A 15,731-nucleotide genomic window follows, 5' to 3' on the forward strand; every position below is an offset into this window, starting at 1 on the left:
TGTAGGATGAGGTACCAGTGTCCCTGCCGGCTGTCAGCTGGGGGTCATTCTCAGCTGCTGGAGGCTGCCTACATCCCTTGGTCTGTGGCTCCCTTCCTCCATCTTCAAAGCCAGCAATGGCGGTTGGGTTCTTTTCACATTTCAAATCTCTCAGACCTCCCTTGGACCTCATTTTTCTTCTTTCTTCAGCCAGAGAAAGTGTCCTGCTTTTGAGGGCTCATGTGATTAGACTGGGCCCACCAGGATGATCCAGGACAATGTCTCCATCTCAAGGCCTACAACCTTAATCACATCAGCAAAATCACCTTGCCAAGTAACGTTATGCATTCACAATTCTGGGGATTAGGGCATGGGTGTCCTTGGGGATCATTACTCTTCCTACTACAGGAGTTTCCAAAACTATCACTCAGCTAGTCATTGGCAGAGGTGGAACCCAAACTCACATCTTGTATCTACAAAACATGTACTTTTCCCACCACATCTGAGCTGTCTCAAGAACTTTTAAATGTTTATTTATTTTGAGAGAGAGCACAAGTGGGGGAGGTGCGGGGGGGTGGCGGGGAAGACAGAAGATCGAAAGCAGGCGCAGAGTCCCGATGCAGGGCTGGAACTCACGAACCAAGAGATCACTATCTGCACCGAAGTGGGAGCCTGAACCGCTCAACCCTCAATCAACTGAGTCATTCAAGCGCCCCTCAGGGTCTTTTAGAGCATCATTTAATTCATCCCATTTCTTTCAGGTAATTCACACCCAACTGGGCCCACAAAGGAAAGTATCACCAGACAGAATGATTCTGTGGGCCCTCCACCTACTGGACTCTGCCAGCTCCCTCCTTCCTGGGATGGTCCAGGAAGTTCTTGAGATCAAACCTAATTGGTCCAGTGGAGGCTGAAGAAGCCGAGGGCATCTCTGCCCACTTACTTTGAAGTCTCCTGGACGGGCTCGCATATAGACGTGCAGTGTGCACGCGTAAGACACTTCCTCCCCATTACAGACTGGGCAGAGTGAGAGAGTGAGCTGGAGATTCCAAAACAAACTGGAACTCAGACTGTGGTGAACATTTTCCACCCTATTTCTGCCTCTGGCTCCAGGTAAAAGTACATTTATTTTTCCCCATCAGTAATTTCCTCCTAGAAACAGAATTCTAAATACCTTTTGTTCATTCATTCAATGCCTATACTTGTGTACCTGCTTTGTGCAAGGCACGATTATACACACGCAAGATCTACCAGTGAACAAAATGGACAGCGATCCCTGCTCTCCTGGAACCTACATTCTGGGTGGTGGAGGCTGGACACTAAAAAAATAAATAAGCTTATTATTTAGACTGCTCGAAGGTGATAGAGCTATTGGAAAAAGAGCATAGAGCAGAATGACGGGTATGGGTGGGAATGCAGACCGCAGTATTAAACACGGGCACAATGTGGGCCTCGCCGATGAGGGGAGGTTTGAACAAAGACTTTAGGTGAGAGAGGTGGCCAAATGGATACCTGAGGTGAGGGCGTTCCAAGTAGAGGGGACTGATGTGCAAAGGCCCTGAGGGAGAAGCATGCCTAATGTATCGGAGGAACAGTAAAGAGCCCAGTGGAGCCCCGGAAGATGGCTTTGTAAGGAATGGATTTAACTTTGAGTAAAGAAGGAAACTACTGTGAGGTTTCTGATCCATGGAACGTCTTGTAAAAAGAGTTTTCATTTCCATGGAGTGCTGATGCAGGGAGTCAGTTAGAAAGTAAAGGTTTGTGGGGGCGCTTGGGTGGCTCACTCCGTTAAGCACTTGATTTCGGTTCGGGTCATGATCTCAGTTCATGAGCTCGAGTCCCGCATTGGACTCTCTGCTGTCAGCACAGAACCCGCTTCGGATCCTCTGTCTCCCTCTCTCTCTGCCCCTCCCCTGCTTGTGCTAGCTCTCTCTCTCTCTCAAAAATAAATAAACATTTAAAAAAAAAATTGAGAGAGTAAAGGTGTGGGGACTGTGATGATAAACCCGAGACAGATGGCTGGGCCAGAGTAGAGGTTTTATGCTTTGCATAGTGTAGCCTCGGGAAAAGGGAAGAGGAGGAAGGTGAGCCCTGGCCTCAGGCTAGCTCAGTGGTCTAAGGGGATAGGTTGCCGGGCCTGTGTAGACTTGGCTGGCGGGGCCCACCTAGGGCCCTGTGTCAGCTTGCATGTTCTGGCAGTACCCGATTACCTCAAGCAGCCTGGACGGAGAGGGCAGAGATGGAGACTCTCCAGGGTCTCACAATCTGAGCGAGCCACGTAAATGGCCCCGTATCCAGGCCGGGAAGTCAGAGAATCAGCAACCGGCCAAGCCGTGTGAGGGGGTGCCCTCTAGCTTTTCCCATGTGGGTTACCAGCCAGAAAGCCAAGCTACAATCACAATTGTCTTGTTGAAACTGTGAGGGGGATCCCACAGAACCAGACCCGGACGGTGGGAATGGTGAGGTGCCTGTTATATGAAATGAAGGATATGGCGGTATTAGTGGTGCTCCTTTGTGCAGGGTGCCGTCTTGGTTGTGTTAAGACACAAGAAAACATGGTCATGGGGGATTTTATGGTCTTAAGCCCAACTCTGTGCCCCTCCACATGTTGTTCCCCAAGAGAATTCAGTCCACTGTTGAGACAGTCTTGCACCTTGAGGGTTCTCAGGACAGAGTGCACCGTGGGGAAGAGATGTCCCCATCTCTCCTGGGCAGATAATCCAGTCAGCCATCATCAGTGTGGGCCAAGCCCTGCCCGGGGAGCTGGGCCTAAGGAATGAGGCTGGGAAGACTTCCTCTAGGGTCTCTGGGGAGACTACACTCTTGACCGTAACTGAAGAGATCAGGATCCCGGGGGGCGGGACACGGGATGACGCCACCTATGCCTATGTATGCAAACTGAAGTATAGAAGAAAAATGAACTACAAAAATATTTCAGGGGTGCAGGTTTATCGGTCATATTTTTCTTCCTCATATGTACATTTTTATTTTTACTTATTTATTTTTTAAGGGCTGAAAAACTTTTGTTATCTTTTTTACATTTATTTATTTATTTATTTATTTATAATCTCTATACCCGACATGAGGCTTGAACTCATGACTCTTTTTTTTTTTTTTTCAACGTTTATTTATTTTTTTGGGACAGAGAGAGACAGAGCATGAACGGGGGAGGGGCAGAGAGAGAGGGAGACACAGAATCAGAAACAGGCTCCAGGCTCCGAGCCATCAGCCCAGAGCCTGACGCAGGGCTCGAACTCACGGGCCGCGAGATCGTGACCTGGCTGAAGTCGGACGCTTAACCGACTGCGCCACCCAGGCGCCCCAACTCATGACTCTTAAGATCAACAGTCACATGCGCCAGCCAGGCGCCCCAATCATTTTTGTATCTTTCAAGTATTTTATAATCAGAGAAAAACAATGAAAATATTGGATTTGTAATTACAGTGGCAGAAAACCTAACCTATATAAGGAAGAATTCCCTGGAAGGGGACTGACAGGAATGGGGTCCCCAGGGAAGAGGCTCTGCCACCCTTTTGTCCCAGGGAGGGTCAGACCCCCCCAGTGCCTAGAATGGCTGGCACTTGCTGGGAGGCCTGGGGCAGAGCTGTTGACCTCCACTCCATGCTGCCACCCTCGGACATCCCCGTGGTCCTGAAATCAATTTTGCATTTCTAATCCCATTATCCATACACCTGGCAGGCTATGCCTTGAGTGTACTGAACGAACGCTAAGCTGATTAGAGTTAGTTGACTGGGTTTCAATACCTGCTCTGTTTGGGGAAGATTTTATTTCCTCTGTGGACACACAGGGACTGAGGTTCCTTCCCTGGGGATATTGTTCCCTGGGAATCCCATGTGCTTTTCCCTTTAGTCAACTCACACCTGTCTGGTCACACTGCCAACCCCCATCTCTGGAGGACCGTCCAGATCTTATTTATTCTTATTTTCTTCTCATTTTTATTATCCAAGAAAGTTATACTTAATGTAGAATGTTTTTCAAAAATAAGCAATAAAAGGACACAAATCATCTGCAGGCCCACTGATCAGAGATAACCAGTATAGTCAAAATGAGGGGTGCCTGGATGGCTCAGTCGGTTGGTTGAGCGTCTGACTCTTGATTTCAGCTCAGGTCATGATCTTGTGGTTCGTAGGTCCGAGCCCCACATGGGGCTCTGCGCTGACAGCATGGAGCCTGCTTGGGATTCTCTCTCTCCATTTCTCTCTGCCCCTCCACTGCTCGAGTTCTCGTTCTCGTTCTCTCTCTCTCTCTCTTTCTCTCCCACTCTCAAAATAAATAAATAAACTTTATTTCTAAAATCTTAAAAAAAATAATCAAAATGAAATAATACCAAACGTACTGCTTGGAAATGTGGTTTTTTCATGAAATATATATCTTGAGTATCTTTTCAAATCTATAAATATGTACATCTACACGTGCATTCTAATGAGTACACAGTCGTTATGAACCATTCCCCTGTGCACGGACAGGCTTTCTTAGCTTTTGTCCTTAACAACAATGCTTGTACTCACCTTTGCCTTCACGTGTCGTGATTAGCTTAGGCCAAATTAGAGAAGATAAACTGCTAGTCAGAAGGAAATGCAGTCACTTTAAGTATGCCTCTTTAAAACCGGTAGAACCTAAGTGTTGGCTCAGAGGCTCCCTCCAGCCGGGACCCCGAGTCTGGTTTCTCTGCACAGTCAGGGCCGCGCCCAGGATCTCTGCCTCTAAACCCTGTGACTTTTGTCCCATTGCCCTAGACACATCTCTTCTGGGTTTGAAGGGTCTTAAAAGTGTTTGTGATCTTTTACCAAACAAGTGCATTCCACTCCCTTTCTCAAACTGTCCCAGATGCGATTTCTCTGCCCCCTTCTCCTCCTTTTGAAATAATTTCTTGGCTCCCTGCTCTGCTCGGCTGTGCAAGTGTCTGCTCCCACAGTGCCTACAACACTTTCATTCATCCAGGTGATTCAGCAAACAGTAAACCTTCATGAAGCACTTACTCTGTGCTAAGTCCTGGGAAATACAGAGGTGAATGAGGAAAGTCTGTCCTCATGGAACTTACAAATACTTAAAGACTATCAGACAGTGATTAAATTATCTGAAGAAACAACAGGGTAATAAGAGAGTGACTGGCTGTGGAGAGATGCTTTAAATAACATGGCCCAGTGCATCCTCGCTTAGGAGGTGACATTTGAATGAAGAGCATAGTTCACTACACTTCTCCCTTGATATGTCTTCCTCCCTCTGTTAAATGGAGAACATGTATTGTTTTTGAACCCCCACACCCCAGCCACTCCCCGGAGACCATGTGTTGTTATCACAGGACAGAACAGTGTCGCCCAGCAGCCCAGCACACAGGTTAAGAACAGAGGCTTGCAGTTGGCATTTACCCACTCTGCAACCTTGAGCAAGTTATCCAAATCTCTGTGAGTCAGGTTTGTTTGTTTGTTTGTTTGTTTGAAGTTCAATTATTTATTTTGAGGGGTGGGGAGGAGCAAATTGAGGGAGAGAGAGAATCCCAAGCAGGCTCCCCACCGTCAATATGGAGCCCGATGTGGGTCTCAGACTCATGAACCATGAGATCGTGACCTGAGCCGAAATCAAGAGTCAGACACTTAACTGAATGAGCCATCCAGGTGCCCCTGTGAGTCAGTTTTTAAGTCTAGAAAATGGAGATAATAGCACCGGCCTCACTGACTTGTGAGGATTATGTTGAGATAAAGCATATAAGAGCTTGACAGGAAAGCAGGCTCAGCAAAGGGGAGCAGCCAGCCTGGCTGTTCCTGCGGAGCCCCAGGCACCAATGACTGGGTGAAACAGAATTTACACCCGCCATCAGGATTTTCCCAGAGTGTGGGGCCAGAGGGCCAGGCAGGAGGTGGAGGTTTGGGCAAGACTGCAGGAGAGGGAGAAGACGGCATGTGGCTGTATTTTCCACATTCGTACCCACATCCTGACTTCTCTTTAAAAAGAACTGTTGTACAAACAATATAGAGACATTAAAGGAAATTTTAAAGGAAAAGCAAACACCTATGATCTCAGCATTCTAAGCCTAAAATTGTTATTTTCTTTCTGCCTAGTTCTTCCTGTTTGGCTAAATGCACACATACCTGATATCGCCTCACTTCTGGTGATCTATGTCATATTTTGCAGGTCACTTAACATTTTTAAAATAAATGCTCCTTCATTATCCTACTGTAGTCTTCATACACAGAATTTTTAATGGCAGCCCGATCTTCCATCAGGTTGATGAAGCTATATTTAGTTATTCATTTTCTTTTCTTTCTTTTTGTTTAACTTTATTTTTAAGTAATCTCTACACCCAGAGTGGGGCTCAGACTCACAACCCTGAGATCTCCCCTGAGATCAAGAGTCATAAATGCCACTGACCGAGCCAGCCAGGTGGCCCTAGTTATTCATTTTCTTAATGCTGGATCTTTAGTTTGCTTCTTCTTTTTTTTTTTTAATTTTTAATTTTTTTTTTTTTTTTAAGAGAGACAGAGTGTGAGTGGGGGAGTGGCAGAGAGAGAGGGAGACACAGAATCTAAAGCAACTCCAGGCTCTCAGCTGTCAGCACAGAGCTTGATGCAGGGCTTGAACCCACAAACTGTGAGATCATGACCTAAGCCGAAGTTGGAAGCTTAACTGACTGAGCCACCCAGGTGCCCTTAGTTTGCTTCTTTTTGCTGTTAAAAATAAATAGATATTTGTTTATAGACTTTTTTTTTTTTTTTTTTTTTTTTTTTTTTTTAGAGAGAGAGAGCTAGTGGGGGAGAGGGGCAGCAGGACAGGGAGAGAGAGAATCTTAAGCAGGCTTCATGGTCAGCACAGAGCCCGACGTGGGGCTCGATTCCATCACCCTGAGATCATGACCCAACCTGAATTCAAGAGTCAGAAGCTCAACCAACTGAGCCACTCAGGCGCCCGTGTTTATAGCCTTTTAATGCTTTATGGCTATATTGCTCCCCAATGAAACAATTTACACTTTGTTAGCAGTATGTAAGCACGTTCTCACCAACTCTGCAGAGAGCTTTTGTGGTTGGGTTAATACGACTGAATCTTGTTAGCTTAATCTGGTACGGCGTGGTATTTATTTACTATTGGAGTTCCCCTTGAATGAAATTTAGTTCATATTTTTTGCTCATAATCAGTCTTGATTAGCTATTTATGAACCTAATCTTTTGTCTTATTTGCTGCAAACTTTTTCTCCAGTCTGTAATCTTTTCTCTTTTAAAATTACATTTTTAATAAAATTATAAAAGCAATACACGTTCATGGTATAAAATCTGAGAAAAAGTATTAAAATAAATGTCATCACTTAGTTCATTTATTTATTTTTGAGAGAGAGAGAGAGAGAGTGCACATGCAGGAGGAGCAGACAGAAAAGGGAAAGAAAGAGGGAAAGAGAGATCGTGTACACAGGAGGACCAGAGAGAAATGGAGACAGAGAGGGAGAGAGAGAGAATCCCAAACAGGCTCCACACTGTTAGTGCAGAGCCTGACATGGGGCTAGAACCCATGAACCAAAGCCCTCCACATAATTCTAATGAGCAGGTTTAGGGACCACCCCATTGGTGTCTTTCATTCCTCATTACATACCCAGAACGTACCACGTTGCCTGGCAAATTGTACGTGCTTAATAAATACGTAACAAAGGCACTGAAGAACAAGTGTTTTAAAGTCTTTGTACACGTGCACAGAAGTCAGCGCCACCTGTTTGGATTTTCACAACCACTTTGTGAGGCAGGCAACACAGTGGATTGTCCCTGTTTCTCAGAGGCTGAGAGGTGAAGGGACTTCCCCAAGGTCACAGATGGAGGGACCAGAGACTTAGGGTGAGGGGCACATTTTAGGGAGAGGAGAAAGGAAGTCCGATCCCGGGGAGCAGAGGCAAGGGGGGAAAAGAGGAAAAACAAAGAAGAGAAGGGACCAGCAAAGAAGCAGCAGGGGAAGGTTAGAGGAGCTCTGAAGATATAGAAATGGAACAAGATCATCAAAAACATAACAAAACAAAACAAAAAACAGAAAAGCAAGACTCTGATGCAGGGACAGATGGAGACCAGACAGGATTATGAAGAGGTGGGGCCAGAGCCACTTTCGCATGGGGGGTGAGTGGAGGACAGGGGGGCTGGAGGTTGGAGGGAATCAGAGGGAGACAGAGTAGGTCTAGAGAAAAGAGCTCAGAGGATATGAGGCCACAGAACCTGTTTCTGGGGGACAGGCATGTGCCACTGGTCCCTGAGTGTGATGTTTCCCTTCAGGTCAAAGCGCTTGGTCCCAATGTCACCATGGAAAACACATCCTTCTGATGACTGTGGCCTCTGCCCCCTGGCCTCCTCCTCTAGGACTGTGTGTTTAGGCAGCTGCACTGCATTTTTAGAACAATTTTTAACTTGTAGGCTGTACCTGTGGAACCAGAATGTCTGGTCAAGACCAGTTACATAACACCCTCAGCTCTTCTGGTGCCAAGGGCAGCAGCAGCCAGACCTGGCCCCATGCAGGTGTGGGCTAGGCCTAGTCAGAGGGGGCAGGGGGTAAAAGGAACGGGTTCCCCTTCCCACCTGGAGGACTGAGCCCCCACTTCTGGAGCCAGAAAACACCATGAGACAGGACCTAGTCTGAGTCTTCTATCCAGGACCCCTAAGAATGTAGCTTTGTACTGGTCTAAGGCTTCCTGAAGGATACAGACTAAACCTAAGAAAGAATTTCGCCATTGGGATTGGCAAAATATGAACATGTTACACAGAAGTTTCTTCAGTACCTATTTAAAGGATTATCTGTAATGAATAGTCAAGCCCAGAGCAGAGGGGTAAACTCTGTGACTTCTGGAAGACTGTCCCACCGATAGTTCATGGTGTTCTGGGTAGATCCCAGGCCAGGGCACCCCGGTGTCAATACCTAAGTATGCTCAACTGAGAACAAGGCCAAACTTCAAAAAAAGGTTTGAAGAATAAAGATGAGGAGCTAAGTTCACTGCGGCCCTACAGCTCCCCAGGGCAGGCCTGAGCAGAGGGAAGAAGGGGATGCAGTCAGCCATCAGGATGGCTGGAATGCATCTTATCCACAGAACCCAGAGAGGTGGGTGGGAGATAGAATCCCAGAAGCCAGCACAGACTATGCAAAGCAGCTGGCTCAGCCTCCTCATTTTATAGACAGAAGACTGAGAAGTGACTCACTTGCCCACAGTCACGTAGAGAAGGGGAAGATGATGAGGCTGATAGATCAGTGACAGCTAGTTCAAGGCCTGAAGGTCTTTCACGAACTTCAGGAGGACGAAGGTGAGCCTAACCCTGACGGCTGCTGGAGTGGGCTTGAGGGAGGATTTGAGAAGCCCCTGTATGCCAAGCCCTGGGTCTGGAGCCGAGCTTTAGCTACAGCCTACAGATAAGGGAGGCCTCTAAGAAGTATGGAGGAAGAATGGCTAAGAGGACTCAGACGTGGACCTCCCAGGGCCAAACAAGGGACCCAAAGGGGTGGCGGACGTCTCCACCCCCACCATTCTCCCCAGGCTCGCAAGGTTACTGCCCAACCCTGCCAACCCCCCAGGAGCAAAGCCCAGCCTGCTCACCACTTGCCTAGCCATTAAATAGGCATCCATGGAGCCCACTTTGGGCTGTGTAGCCCCTCCCTCCCTTCCATTCATATGGCTCACAGGCTGGATCCCTTGCCACGGACACCGTAAAAGCCTCCTTGGTCACGTTCACCTCGCTCCAAGTCACCCCCACATTCACCTGGACACCCACCACAGCCCCCTCACTGGTCCTCTGCCTCCTACTTTTGCTCCTGCTGTCCTCCTCCACTTAGCCAGCAGCCAGGGATTGCAAAAACACAATCTAGACATCTCACTCCCCTAAAAGCTAGGCGTGGCTCCCCAGAGCCTTCAAGATAAAGCACCGACTCCTTAGGAGAGAACACAAGTCCTTCAGGAGCGGGTCTTTCCCATCCCAGCCTTGCATCTTACCCTCTGCTCTAGGCTCTGCTGTGTTGCTTCCAGAACCCACCAAAACTTTTCACACATCTGGCTTTTGCACGCACTTGGCCTGGGAGGCTCTTATACCTTCTGGTGCACCTCGGATATCTCCCACTCATCTTTCAAGTCTCCATCCAAAGCTACTGCTTCTGGGAAGCCCTCCCTGATCTCCTCAGGCAAAGGCTGGCATTTCTTCTCTTGAGCTCCTGCACAGCCCACACTTGCCTCTCCCAGTATTCACCACGTTATGTGCTAATTACCCCTTTGCCTATTGTGGCAGGCAGCCTCTAGTTGGATGGCTCCCATGATCCCTGCCTCTTGGTATCTCTCCTGTGTCACGCCCTCCCCTTGAGTGTGGGCTGGGCTCAGTAACTTCCTTCCAACAACAAGAATAGGGCAGAAGTGAAGGGATATTGCTTCTGAGATTGGTTACAAAACAACTGTCTGTGGCTTCTGACTTGGCTGCCGCTGCACCCCCCCCCCCAACCCAGAGCCCTCACTCTGGAGGAAGCAAATTGTCACTTGGAGTAGTTCCATGGAGGGGCCCGTGTGGCAGGGAACAGAGGTCCCTAGCCAATAGTCACTAAGGACTTGAGGTGAGTCCACTGCCGTGTGAATGAGCCAGAAGCAGATTCTTCCTCAGTCAGGTCTCTGAGGTGACTGCAGTGCCTGTTGATACTTGGTTGGCTTTGTTGAGTTAGAGGCATCTGGCTAAGCTGTCCCCAGGTTCCTGACCCATAGAAACTGACATAACAAATGGTTGTTGTTTTAAGCTTCTAACTTTTGGGGAAATTTGATAACCAATAAACATCTCCACTGGCCTTAGATCTCCTTGGGGACTGACTTATTCATCTCTGGATCTGCTAGGGCAACTCACTGGGGACAATGAAAAGAACCTACAAGTTTTGAGGATGCCAAAAAAAATTACTGAAAAAATAAATTAAATAAAGGTTACATAAGAACGGTTCCTGAATCAGAATGACATCAGCCTTCTCAACAGCAACTCTGGAAGTTAGAACACAACGGAACCAGATCTTCAAAATTCTAAGGAAAATGATATCCAATCCACAGCAATCGAGTGTGAGTGTGAAACATTTTCAGAAGAGATCTCAAAAATTTACCTTCTGCGCACCCATCCACTGTCTCAGGAAGGTACTCAAGGGCGTGCTCTGCCCAAACAACAGTGTAAACCAAGAAAGAAGAAGGAATGGGATTCAGGAGCTGAGAGCCAATAAAGCGAGGAGGAGGGACTGTCTAGCTGATGGTGAAGGAAGAGCCCCAGACAACAGCAGTGGCCAAGGCCTGGAGGGTGACTAGTCCAGACCACAGCAGATCAGAAGGCAGATGAAGGGATGGGTCTGTCCTGGAAGCAGCAACTGAGAGAACAGCTGACGTAATGAGCATATTGCCTAGAGATTTACACACAAATGGGGGGATGATTGAAGTTGGATTAATAATGGACATAAGGAATACTAAGCAAATGAAAAAGGTAAGGTAATTATTAACTTCAGCAAAAACAAAATGTTGTACAGGAAAAAGTCATCATAGTATACTACATAAGCTGTGACTAGAGTTTACAAGGCCAAAAATATAAACAGTAAATGCTGATCTAAAGAAAATTACAACATAACTCATTTAGGAGGAAGGGGGGGATGGGAAGTGTGTTGTGCGATGGGGGCAGGGAGAGCAAAATGAACTACGTCCTAATCTTCGATAGTGGTAAGTAGATAGACAAGGAATTAGCTGAAAAAGTTGAAAGTGGCTCTGAGGAGTTGCAAATGGGGTCTAAGTTGCAAGAGACAACTGTTTTTTCTTTTTTTGTTTTTTTAAATGTTTATTTTTGAGACAGAGACAGGAAGTATGAGCAGGGGAGGGGCAGAGAGGAGAGAGAGAGAGAGAAAGGATAGAGGATCCAAAACAGGCTCTGTGCTGAAAGCAGAAAGCTCGACACGAGGCTCGAACTCAGGAAACGAGATCATGACCTGAGCCGAAGTTGACGCTTAACTGACTGAGCCACCCAGCCGCCCCGAGACAACTGTTTTTCATAACAAGTCTTACGGAAGTATTTAACTCGTTAAACTACATCTAAGTATAATGCTTTTAAAAGGTAAACCTAAAAGTCTACCACAATTTCTACATACAGACGATTTTCAATAAGTCTCAGTCTTTACTATTCCCTCTGTATGATGTCTTCATCAGCCCACTATACTTGCAGGTAGGTATGTATCAGGACGCTTGACCACAAATGACAAAGCCTCAACTCAAACTGGTGAACAGCTATCGTGTCCTGTCACAAATGGGCTTTAGTCTTGGCTGGATCCAGTGTTCACACGGCATCAGCAGAGATCTTTCTGTCTCCATTTCTTGGCTCTTATTTCCGTGTCGACTTCATTCTCAAGCAGGCTCTTCTCACACCTTGGCAAGCTCGTCTCCAGCACCTCCAGGTTTCTAACCTACCAGCTTTGTGATCCTAACGGACGGAGACGGTCTCTGCCCGGTAGGTGCAAAAAACCACTGGGATAGACACTCGTTGATCTACTTGGGTCACATGCCCATCCCTGGACACACTGCTACAGCCAAAGAGATAGAGCAGTGGGATTGGCTAAGCCTGAGTCACATATCCGTGCCTAGACCCATGGACAAAGTGCGGGTGAAATGGTCTCACAAAGGTTATCTGGATGCTGTTACTAGAAAAAGAGAGGCCGGATGCTGCAAAACCAACAGTTGTGCTCTCGCCTGAAGACAGACACTGCTGCTTGCCTTCCTTCATCAGCAGAGGAGCTGCTGGTTAGGAACCTCCTAGAACACTACATAACTGGCCCATTCCCTCTGCTTCACATAAGCTGTTAAATTTTTAAGACATGTCCCGCGTTCTCACATCTTCTTGTGTCTAGGGAAACAACCTAGGTCCTCTGATTTTCCTTGCTTGACAGTTTCTTTTTTTTGTTGTTTGTCTGTTTATTTTTGAGACAGAGTGAGAGAGCGAGAGGGGGAAGGGCAGAGAGAGAAGGACGCCCAGAATCCCAAGCAGGTTCCAGACTCCGAGCTGTCAGCACAGAGCCCAACGTGGACTTGAACACATGAACCTCGAGATCATGACCTGAGCTGAAGTTGGAGGCTTAACCGATTGATCCACCCAGGTGCCCCTGCGTGACGGTTTCTAGACTCCTCACCTTCCCAGCTCTCTTTCCCCGGATGCTGAGTAGTGTCAAAAAACTAAAACGTGGTACCCAGAGTTGAATGAAGCTCCAGATGTGGCCTGACCAGCCCAAATGCCCATGGGTTGCTTGTCTCATTTCTCCTGGTCAGTGGAGCACCTGAAGGTGCATTAGCTTTTTTTTAGTGACTGCAGTGCATTGTCCGCTCACATTCAGCTTCCACCAACACCTTTCTTTATATAAGCTGTCATTACGCCAGGAGTTCCTCATTCTGCATTCATGCAGTTGGTTCTTTGAACCTAAATAAAGGAATTTGTCTTTGCTAAATTTCAACTTATAAAATTTGGCCCATTATTGCAGCTGGTTGAGGTGTTCTGAATATGGATCCTGTCTTCAGTATAAGCATCTTTCCAGGTTTTGCATAATCCACCTATTTGATTGGTAGACATACTCTTTATTTTCATCCAAGAGGATAATAAGATAAATTTGGGTCAAGGATAAAGCCCTCTGTCCTACTGCCCAAGTCCACATGCTATCCTGTGATGATGCAATCAGCTATGGAGCAACCAAGTTGTTTTAGCTTCCCAGGGTTTCCAGAACCATTACCACAAACTGGTGGCTTAAAACAACAGACATTCATTCCCTCACAGTTCTGGAGGCTAGAGGTCCTAAGGTGAGGTGTCAGGAGGGCCACGTTCCCTCCAAGGACTCTAGAGAAGAACCCTTCCTCGCCTCTTCTTAGCCTTTCTTGGTGGTCAGCAATCCTTGACATCCCTTGGCTTCAGCTGCATCTCTCCATCTCTGCCTCCATCTTCACATGGCATTCTTCCCTCTGTGTGTGTTTTCTATGTGTTTCTATGTCCAGATTTCCCTCTTCTTAAACGGATGCCAGTCATTGGACTTAGCCGGCACCCTGATCCAGTATGAGTTCATCCTAACTAGATTATATCTGCAAAGACTCTATTTCCAAATGAGGTCACATTCACAGGTACCAGGGGTGAGGACTTCCAACATATCTTTTTAGGGGACACAATTCAACCTACTACACAACTGGTATCAGATTTCATCTCCCTTAGCTCTTTCTTGACCTCGAAGCTCTGTAGAGCATCTCTATCAGAAGCTTTGCTGCAATCCAGACAGCCATGGGATTCCATGTACCCTAACCACATAAATCAGTCAACTTGATCTACTAACACAGTCTAGAGTGCTGGTTGCCACCTGGAGCGGTATGTGGCTGCCCTGTCCCTTTCTACTTTTCAGAGATTCTGATAGACTCTCCCCCTGGGGGAGGCCAGAATCTCCTGAGGGTGGTGGGGACGGGGTAGTTAGAGGAGGGAAGCCATAGAGGGGCATGGTTAAGAGTTTGGACTTTGGAATGAGACAGACCTACGACTTTGGGCTAGCTTACTCAATCTCTCTTGCATCCCATTTTCTTCACCTGTAAAATATGAGTGATAAAACTTACCATAATGACATCCCAGGATAGAAGCGGCTATTGCCATTGTTGCTGCTGCTGCTGCTCCTGTGAGCTGCTTGGGAATCTGGGTGAATGTAGATCTGAATCCAGATCTTCAGTGTCCCCCGAGGCATGTTCCTTAATGCAGCTAAACCCTTTTCAGGCTTCCGCATCTGTAAAATTGAGAAACCTGACTCTCAGGCTGCTGTGAACTCTATACCCCGCACAGAGCCTGGGGCACAAAGCAGCTTAAATGTTTGCTTCTTCTCCTTCCCTTCTTCTCCTATAAACAAGGAAAGTAACGTTAGTCTGGCATGACCTATTCTCAGGAAACTCAGGGTGGCTCCTTTATAATCGCTCTGTTTTCTCTGTCTTCGGAGAGACACCCTGGATTTAATTTTGAGCCTGACTTTATGAAGACTCTAAATTGTTTTCAAAAACAAATGCTAACTCTATATTTCTCCAGCAGGCCACTTAGTTCATTAGGAAGCCCTCTTGAGTCACTATGTTTATTTTTATGCCCATTTTACCCAGGCAGTAAGTGAAGGCAGGGGTTAATAATGGCCCCATTGCCATGTAGTAACGAGGGATGATAGGAATGGAGAAGGGCTTTGATCCACACTTTCAAACTCCAAGTCTTATGCTTTGCCTTTACACACAAAAAATTAGATTTTTAAAAATAAGTCTGGGGCACCTAGGTGGCTCAACTGGTTAAGCATCTGACTTCAGCTCAGGTCACGATCTCACAATTTGTGAGTTCAAGCCCTGCATCACGCTCTGTGCTGACAGCTCAGAGCCTGGAGCCTGGAGCCTGCTTTGGCTCTGTGTCTCCCTCTCATTTTGGCCCTCCCCTGCTCATGCTCTCTTCCTCTCTCCAAAGTAATAAAATAAAAAATACATAAATAAAAATAAGTTCAATTACATATGTAAATTAATTTCCTTAAAAAAAAATCAGAACAGGGACTTAGCTGGTTAAGAGTTCAACTCTTGGTTTCAGCCTAGGTCATGATCTCACGTTTCCTGAGTTCGAGTCCCATGTCAGGCTCTGTGCTGGCAGCATGGAGCCTGCTTGGGATTCTCTTTCTTTCCGTCTCTCCCTGCCCCTCCCCTGCTAGCATGCTCTCTCTGTCTCTCTCAAAAATAAATAAATAAACTTAAAAAAAAAAAT

The 15,731-nt window shown here is 46.7% G+C and overlaps 1 protein-coding gene across 1 annotated transcript in view; it reads right to left on the bottom strand.

The window, feature by feature from the left end:
- TFRC (transferrin receptor) overlaps positions 1–14,707 on the bottom strand; it is a 76,040-nt gene extending 61,333 nt beyond the window's left edge. Inside the window, exon 1 of the mRNA XM_045036319.1 lies at positions 14,573–14,707. The gene's annotated coding sequence lies outside the window, so the exon portion shown is untranslated. The remainder of the gene's footprint in view (positions 1–14,572) is intronic.
- Between the last annotated feature and the right edge of the window lie 1,024 nt (positions 14,708–15,731).

Source organism: Felis catus, chromosome C2, assembly GCF_018350175.1.
Source record: "Felis catus isolate Fca126 chromosome C2, F.catus_Fca126_mat1.0, whole genome shotgun sequence".
NCBI classification, from domain to species: domain Eukaryota; kingdom Metazoa; phylum Chordata; class Mammalia; order Carnivora; family Felidae; genus Felis; species Felis catus.